The 9,318-nt window shown below is 46.4% G+C and overlaps 1 long non-coding RNA gene across 1 annotated transcript; it reads left to right on the top strand.

The window, feature by feature from the left end:
- Nucleotides 1-5,508: 5,508 nt before the first annotated feature.
- LOC111773496 (uncharacterized) lies at nt 5,509-9,069 on the top strand. The gene is made up of 4 exons (XR_002807977.2): nt 5,509-5,822; nt 7,370-7,537; nt 7,641-7,781; nt 8,855-9,069. It is a non-coding gene; the product is annotated as an uncharacterized lncRNA (long non-coding RNA).
- The last annotated feature ends 249 nt before the right edge of the window (nt 9,070-9,318 follow it).

The following is a 9,318-nucleotide window of genomic DNA, read 5'->3' as shown; positions in this document are numbered from 1 at the left end:
TTACTCTCCCAGTCCTCACTGCTCAGCTTAGGTTGCTCCTTGAGGAGTGGAGGATGCTGTACTCATTCCTCAGTGTCCCTTGATTTCTCTGAATTCAACTTGTCCTTATTCTCACCTCCTTTGCCAACGCACCTCCTCCACCAGCACCTTAATCTTCTTTGGGTTATCATCATCCTCCAAGCCTGCTGACTTTCTTTCTTCCACCTGCTCCCTCAATTCTGTGTTTTCAAGATGTGGTCTCAGCTCAGGCTCCTACAGGAGACACACAGAGAGGGGACCAAGGCTAGGTCTCACCCGCAGTTCCCAGGGCACATTCCACATGCATCTCAGTCTCCCACACACTCAGAGAACACTGAACAGGAAGGGACATTGGAGAATTTGACTAACAACCTTATCTTACCGATGGGGAAAGTGAGGCCCGGAGGGAATAGGAGATTTTCCCACACTCCCTCAACGCTTGACAACAGCAGAGCCCACACATAAGCCTTGGTCACAAGCTTCCCATCCAGAGTGCCTGCCACACCCTCCAGGAACCCACGGCTGAATTTCAGGAGCCAATGGATCAAACATGAGGATTTCCACTGTTCAAACAAAAATGGCTGAAGAACCTTTCCAGGGACAAATCTTTTACCACAGTTCTTTAGTCCTATTATTAATATTCAGTCAGTTTTCACACCTGGCTGACACCATGGGACCAAGGAACACAGAAATATTAAATAAAATTTATCACAGCCAAAATTAAAATCTATTTATATGATTATCTGTAAAATGTCTGGCTCTCATGCCAGAAGCTCATCTTCCAGAGAGCGGGCACTCTGTCCACCCGTTTGCCCCATCTCCCCAGTGCCTCCACAAGGGCCTGACAGAGAAGCCATTCAGTAAATATTTATCAAATGGGTAAATAACAGTTTCCAAGAATAACTAACCCTCCCTGATGCCTTCTACTCCAATCACATTTCCACACAAATCCTATTCCAGGTGTGAGCGGAAGCAATAAAGGCACAGCCTGAGGAAAGGCAGCGGAAGATTCAAACACCAGCTCCACCGTGGACCACACATGCTTCAGTGGATGATTTCATTGCCTGCTTTGAGCACGTCTATCCCCTATACAAGAGAGAAGAATGTATAATGTAAAGTCCAGAAGCTGCATTGACCACTACAGTTTTGGATGATTGAACGTGATATCAAGCAGCAGACAGGGCTCTAAGCCCTGGGCACCAGCTGCAGAGCTAAAGAACCCCTACGTCAGAGTCAACGCGGTGCTTGTTCAAAACTTATGGGGACAAGGCCCAAGAAACTACATTTCAGACAAAAATTCCAAGGAGATTCTCATACCAGGAAAAAGCCTCATCATTTAAAAATTTTAAAAAGCCTAGGATGGAGACTCTGAGACTCCCATTGGTAAGAAGAATGACTCAGCTATGAGCACAGCAAGTCCCTTGTCCAAGGTCACCTTTCAATGGGAAACGTCCCCGTGTCCAGGAAGAGTTCCTAAGTGATGTGGGACGCAAAGAGGACTCTGCTTCCCAGTCTGGACTTTTAGCGTCTCCCTTGTCCTTGGATTTTCTCCTCTGCTCTGATCACTGGGGGATGTCAGCCCTCATAGGGGTCATTTCTTGATGAAGACCTCTGTTATTTTAGCCTCCTCTTGGAGAAACATATGGCAGAGGTCAATTCTGGGGCTCCACAGAGCTAGGCTTTCTCCTAAGCCACCTTGGTGAGCTGAAAGTTGCCGTGACTGCCAGAAATCATATTAATAAAGAGGGACAGGGATAAACAGGGGATCATGAGGGCAGCCTCTCAGGTGGCATAGAACCACAACATGGTCAATATCAGACCTACTCAGGTGGGGAGGACATACCGACCAATTCTGTCAGCAGAGAGCGCAGCCACATCATTCTAGAATTCTGATCCACAGAACTGTGAGACAACAAATGTGTGATGTTTCACACCACTGTTTTTGTAATCTGTTAATATGCATCAATAAGGAACTAATTCAGATACTTACCTCTACTCTCCTGACTTTTCAATTTTCAGAAACATGTATGCTAATCCCTATAAAGTAAAAAAATCAAAGACCACAGTAGAAATGGTGTGCTCACTCCAGGTGACTATTGCCAAGCCCTTGTAATGGGAACACACTCTGAAGGGGATTTCAGGTACTGGACGAACGTCTCTTTCACGTTACCAAGCAGACCTCTAAAAGAATAAAGAGGGTACAACACTTAACTCCACGTAACATTGTCTACGAATCCATCAGCTGTCTCTGTTTCCTACTGCAGATTATGTTTAGCTCCTTGTTCTCCTGAACTCACCAGACAAGGTGTTATAGCAAGTGCCAGTTACCAGCATGGGCGAACCAATTCAAGGAGAGCAAGAGAGCCGCCGCTAGAGCAAGTTCCCCAGACAAAGTCCTTTGAATGCAACCTCCCCACTTATTTGGACTGGGAATACAGAAAATGTCTATTTTTTAAAGTCTCATTCTAACGAAAATTCAAACGTCTCTGTTTACCAATTTGTATTTTTCTCAAGCCCCATCGTGGAAACCTCACTTTTCAGAATGACTGAGTTCCCAATTGCTCGAGCCTGGCCTGTCTGTCAAGGGAAGTTAGGTAAGCCCAACCTCAAACCTCTCCTGTGAACCAGCCCCTCACCCTCAAAATCCAGAACAGCGTGTGAACCCACAGGCAGTAGCATCCAACAAGTAAGAGGGATATGTTTGCACTGCTCTTGGCCCAGATCATCTGAGAGAACACAGCAGTCAGAAAACAGAAGAGCATAGAGAAAAATCCTATTGATTTCAGCTTTTCCAGGATGTCAGATAAGTTATGCCAATGAGAGTACTTACTGGTTAAATCTCTAAATACGGGGTTAATTGTTGGCAAAAATAAGTGATAGGTGTTGGCAAAAATAAATGCTATCCAGTGTTGGCAAGGGGGTGGAGACAAGAATATTCTCCTAAATGATTCGGAATACGAATTGGTAAAGCTTCGCTGCAAGGCCATAGGGCAGGAATAAACAAAAATTAGGTATGTACAAACATATTTCTAAACTGAGCAATTCTCTTTCCAGGAGTATATACTAGAGAAACACTTACACAGGCGGTGATGGAGATGTATAAATACAGATCTACACACGTCCACTGCAGCACTGTTTGTAAAAATAAACACTGGAACCAATTTCATGTTCCTCAGTTGGAGAACCTTGACTCGTCACGCTCCATCCGCACCCTGAAAGGGCCCGCAGCTGTTCAAAAGAACAAGGCAGATCAAAGAAATGCTGATAGGGATGGAAGGCAAGCGCTACTATGTGCTGAGTACTCACTATGTGCCAGGCTCTGGGCTCCACGCTTCACCTGCACGTCTCATGTAAACCTGGGACAAACCATGCAGGAAGAACTCCTATCTGACACATGTTAAAAGGAGAAATCGAGCCACAGACAAGTCAAGAAACTTCGTTAAAGTCACACTGTTACCCAGCCAGGTTTGCCCCTACAGCTTGTGAGACTGGAGTGTTCTGCCTTCTTCTCTATTTTAGGGATTTCCAGTGAGAGAGAAAATACCAGCTTCTGCTGCTCAGCTGCACTGCTCTGACACACAGCCTGACTGTTTAGTTCTCCTGTCGGAAATCACCTCAGACGTAGAACATCAGCCTCACACAAGATTACTCCGAAATCTAGATAAAAATGAGACAAAACAATGCTACCTCATAATTCTGTCCAGGCACAGACAAAGGCAAGGTCACTGTGCAATCTACAAAATCCCAAATACCCTCCTCTTTCCATAGGAAATGACTGTTACCTCTTTACTCCAATCATAGAACTGCCCGTGCGGACCACACTATTCACTAGGGGGCACACTCTGCTTCCTCCCATCCTCCCCAAATCACCCAACCGAAGCCCAAGTCCTTTCATAGGTTAGACCACGGGGTGTGTTTGTTCTGGCTGCAAGGAATAAAAAATGCAACTTGTTCAATAAGACATGTGTTCCCGATGATTTAACTTAAGGATATTGACATCAGGTTTCCAGAAACGAGCAGCTGTAAAAACCCAGCCTCGGGAAGAAAGATTATTCACACAGTCTGTAAGAAATGTAGGCTCTGGAACTCCAAAACTTGCTGTTACCCCTAAAACAAAATTCTTTCTACCAAAACTCTTCAGTAACTAACATGAACCTTGCAAGTTCAAGCAGGAGTTTTCCACGTCTGATTTAAAGTACGGAGACTGAGGATAAGGTTAAGAGACAAGCTAGTTAAGAGACAATGTGCAGCCCAAGCATATCTTAAAAGAACCTGGAATCGGTCAAAACCCAGTATGACCAACTGGGCTTGAACCACCAACTCTTCAGTTAACAGATGAAGGAGCTCATGGATTACCCAGCTGAAGGCAGGCACTGATCCTCTAGACAATGTCTCTCTAGCCCCAAGCTTCCTCAGCCAGGGCTCTTCTGCCTTGGCACACTTGGCCAGCTCCAGAGAAAGAGCCCAAGAATCCTGTGGACATATCTGTAGCTACCATAACGTGATATCATAAGAATTGGAATTTTTTGTTGGTGACAAAGTTACAGTACTCTCATGTACCCACATTCAAAAGGAACTGATTTCACTCATATGTGGGAGATAAACTAACAAACTCATGGATACAGAGAACAGACTCTTGGTTACCAGAGGAGAAGAGGATGGAGAGAGGGCGAAAAGGGTAAAGGGGCACGTGTGTATGGTAACGGACGGCGACTAGACTTTCGGTGGTGAACACGATGTAGTCTATACAGAAGTCAAAATATAATGATGTACACCTGGAATTTACATGATGTTATAAACTAATGTTACCACAATAAAACAATTAATTAAATTAAGTGTTAATTTCTCAAAGAGATTAATCAAAATAAAGATATTATCCCACCCAATTTAAATAGTGTTTTAGAGTGTTTTTCTCTGGATCCTGTAGCAAAGGCCTTTACCTGGTTTTGGTGCCCAGCAGCCGAGGCCAAAGGCATGGAGGACTTGGCATGCTCTGTGGGGTCTCCTGTCACAAAGGTGTGTGGCCCTTCCCTCCCTGCCTCTTCCCACTAAACTGTGGGATGCTGCTCCCAATTCCTTCTCCGTGGTGAGCTTGTGACTGTGGTAACAGCTCTTTGTTCCTGGAAATCCTGTTCCTCAAACCTGGACTTACCAGACCCGCCTTTTGCGAGTAGCTTTCTTCCCCTTTTAGTCCCTTAAAATTTTTGCTCTGATCTCTAGCATACGTCCTCGGCATGATCCTGCAAATCTTTGTTGTTGTTGTTCTTACGCTACTATTGTGCTTTTCATTTTCAAGAGCTCGAGCCCGTTTTCAAAGTTTATCTCTGGATGAAGAGAAAACAACGGACACGAGACCTTACCTTCCACAGGCAGCCTAAACCTGGAGGGTGAGGACGTCACTTCCTGTTATGTCTGCTGACCGCCATTGGCTGGGAGGGTAGAGTGGGCGGGGAAGTTGTGCGCAGGGGGCGGGGCATGGGCCGGAAGGAAAGTAACGCCGGCGCTGTCCTGCCTGGGGCGTGTCTCATGTGGATGACGCGGCTCCGGGGCCAGCTGTTTAGACGTCCGTTACTCCTGCTCTAGGAGACTTCCTGAGCCACTGGGACCGAGTCAAGGACTGTTGCATGAATTTGAGTGCAAGTTCTGTGTAGAGGAGGTCTGGGGGGCTACAGGGGGCAGGGCGGTGGGGGTGGTTCTAGAGAAGGTGAGTGGACGGCGTAAGGAATGTAAGGGTATGCCAGGGCGGCAGAAAGCAAGTTTTCAAATTCCCCAGATATCCCCCCAAATGGCTGTGCTTCCTCAGGGTAAGCTGGTTCGATTATCCCTCATATTTTCTTCTCTCTGCCATTTTCCTGACTCTACCAAATTGACTTTGTAATATGTGGTGGGGAGTTATGGTGTATGGGTTTTATTCTATTTGGGAGTCCAGGAGAGCTGCCTTGATCCCGAGCTTCTAGCTCCGTTTTCTACTTTTTGGTTCTTCCCCATCTGTACTTCCTTCCTTTCAAATTTACCTCTCTAGCTCTTCCGCTGACTCCCTGCTGTGGACAGTGAGGTTCTCTCCTGTATGTCGCGCGAAGCCTACCACAGACTTTAAAGGAGGAACAGCCTTGGCCAGGTCCATTGTCTCCACTGTCTGCTGCTTTGCTACTGTTGGCGTCAGCTGTTGTTTTTCCCTTTGTTGTCTCACCGTGAGGGAGTGTGTGTGTGTTTCTCCCATGTGCTTCCACGGAGGGTGAGCTTTTGGGGACACCTGAGAAAGTGGCTGCTGGGAACCTCAGGCCATCTTCTGTAGGTTCTGCCTCTTTTCTGGCTGTATGCTCTTTCCCAGGTTGTTGACTTCTGTTGCAGGCCACCATCCCCTCACCTCTGCATTTGGGCATTGCTTGTCTAAGGGCTCTGAGATATTTGGAATGTTCTGGCAATCCTGCCCTTGAGGAGCTCTGCCCAACGGGCCCACAGAATCCCTGGGGGTAACTGGGAAGTTCCCTTCTCTGCCATGGTTATCACACACACTTCCTGCTTTGAAAGCCTCCTCGAGTTAGGAAAATTCTCTATTCCTACCTCTACCCCAAAAAGCTTGGCACTTCATTCCATGACTCTAAAATGGACTGGGTTCCAAGCTCCTCAGAGATACCGCTGTTGGTCCAGGGACGATAGGTCAGGGCTGTGGTTGCCAGCATTGTCTCTGTCAGACGTGGCCTCCTCCAGTCCTGGTGCCACCACTGGTCTGGTTGGGACAAGGGGCTACATCCTATGATTTCCTCGTGGGTCATGTGGCTGTAATGGTGCCCCACACCTCACAGTGTTGTGCAGATGAAGATAACCCAACTGCTCACTTAGCATCGTTTGTGCTTCCTGGCATGATGTACATTGACAGAATGATATTTTTTCTTTAATTGTGTAACACAATATGCAGAAGGCTGCATAAAACATAAATGTATGGCTATAAGTTAACATAGCCCCCAACTAGATCAATACCTAGAACATACGAGGCTTCCAGAAGCTTCCCAAATGCCTCTTCCTGGTCACATCTCCCTCCTTGGCCTTAGCAGTAACCTCAATCTTATTTTCGTGATGTTTCATTCTTTGTTCATGTATTTTATAATTTTGTTTATTACACACTCCTCACAGGTCTGGATTTTAACCTGTAATCATATAGCATATATTCTCTCATGCCTGGCTTTGTTCACTAAGAATTATGGATTTAACAATCATCAGTGATTCTTCCATTGTGGTTGCTAATGAAATAGACCACAATTGAGTTATCCATTCTATTGATGGTGGACATTTTGGTTGTTTACAGTCTGTGGATCTTTCACACAACAAGGCTATGGTCCTTCTTGTGCAGGTGTCCTGGGCACGGTAGATTACACAACAAAGAGCGGAATTCTGGGGTCCTGTGTTATGCCTACCCAAGACTTCTGAGGAAAAAAAGAAAAAAGAAAAGAAAATGTATAAAGCAAAGCATGCAGATTATCCAATTCATATGAACGGAATAAAACAAAACTGAATGCAGGTGATGTATTGGATATATAGATGGAAGCTTACATGTTAAAGTACTCATCAGTGTGTTTTCTGTGTCCCTTCTCCCCGCTCATTCAAGGTTGATGTCTTCACAGATCCAACTGGAATGAACTGGGATGGCTGGATTCAGTTCAGCAGGGGGACCCATGACTCCATGAGGAGACCTGGCCCACACTTCCTCTTCTCCTGGGAGGTGTTTATGCTTTGGACTCTCCAGAACTACAAGACAAGGGTTGGCAAGTAAAGGCCTGGAGAGACGGTGGTTGGGAGGGGACAGTCCTGCTCTGGGTGAAGGACTTGGGCCTAAGCTTGGGGAGACTGAGTGGAAAAGGAAAGAATCCTCAGGATCAGGGCGTGGGAGGAGGAATGAGAGGCTGCTCCTGTGGGTAGAAGGGAGGCTGGAGGAGGAGAGACCAGAGTCGGGGGGGGGGTGCAGAATCTGGTAAGGGGGAGTTCCAGAGAGACAGGGGCTGCCATTCTGGGGCCAGGGAATTGCATCTCCTTGGTATTGAGCTCTCCATGCTCTTCTGCTTCCTCTTCCTTTCGCCCCTCTTCCTCCTCCTCTGCCCCTCCTACTCTTCCCACATCCTCCCTCTCCACCCCCTCCCCTTCCTCCTCCATCTCATGATGGCACACAGGGGACCATAGGGATCCACACCAGAGGCACAGGAAAATGTTTGAATTTATTTTAAAATCAGATGAAAAGCAGTGTTCTTTTAGGTCAAAGACAATGTTTTAACATATAATAGTAATAATACATTTTTTTATACCAACAGTGGTAGAATATACTTTTTAATGGTTTATGCATGAAGGGACCCATGAAGACAAAGTGCCCAGGGCCCTCAAAAGTTATAATGTGAATTATGTACTTGGTGTGCATGTATAGTGAATTTTACCTGAAAGTAAAGACCTATACAGCAAACCAAACAAGGGAGAAGGACTCAGCAGTTGTAGTGCAAGTCCTTTGTCCCTGGTGGCTTCTGGCAGGAAGCTTCGCTCCTTCAGAGAAGGGATCCTACCGGGAGGGCCCAGAGTAGATTCCTCCATCTGAACCTTTAGCTCCTTCTGTCCAGCTCTGGTTTATCTCTTCTCATCTTACTGCTGGAGGTTCTCAGCACTCAGGGGAGGATTTCTGTTGTTGTTGTTGTTGAGGATGATTGGCCCTGAGGTTACCTCCGTTGCCAATCTTCCTCATATTGCTTAAGGAAGATTCACCCTGAGCTTAACATCTGTGCCAGTCTTCCTCTCTTTTGTCTGTGGGGTGCTTCCATAGCATGGCCTGATGAGTGATGTGTATGTCTGCACCCAGGATCCAAACCTGTGAACCCCGGGCAGATGAAACAGAGCATGCGAACTTAACCACTACGCCACCGGGCTGGCTGCCAGAATATTTTCTTGGAAGAGCATAGTTACTGCCTCTTCTATGGAAAGAGATGAGGAAGAGATGCATGAGGCATCTTATCAATGACCCAGTTTTCTCCAAATCCATGTGGATGAGCTGAATGGAAAGAATGGTTTAAATAGGTCAGGTCACTAAAGAGGCCCCATCTGAACATGGTCCCACAAAGGCAGCTCCCACGAGAAGAGCGGGCTCTACTGCATGGCGTCTGGTTAACCACTTCCTTAGTCATATGGGCCCTGGAGATGACTGTGGGTGGGAGGCAAGGAGAGATACAGCCTTGATGAGGAAGAGGAGGGTCCCAAAGTGAGTGGGAGGAGAAATAAATGAACAACAAACCGATCTATTGAAAACAAAGTTGTTCTTAATAACGC

This window comes from Equus caballus, chromosome 5 (genome assembly GCF_041296265.1).
Source record: "Equus caballus isolate H_3958 breed thoroughbred chromosome 5, TB-T2T, whole genome shotgun sequence".
Lineage (NCBI taxonomy): Eukaryota > Metazoa > Chordata > Mammalia > Perissodactyla > Equidae > Equus > Equus caballus.
This window is presented reverse-complemented; position numbering and strand designations above follow the sequence as displayed.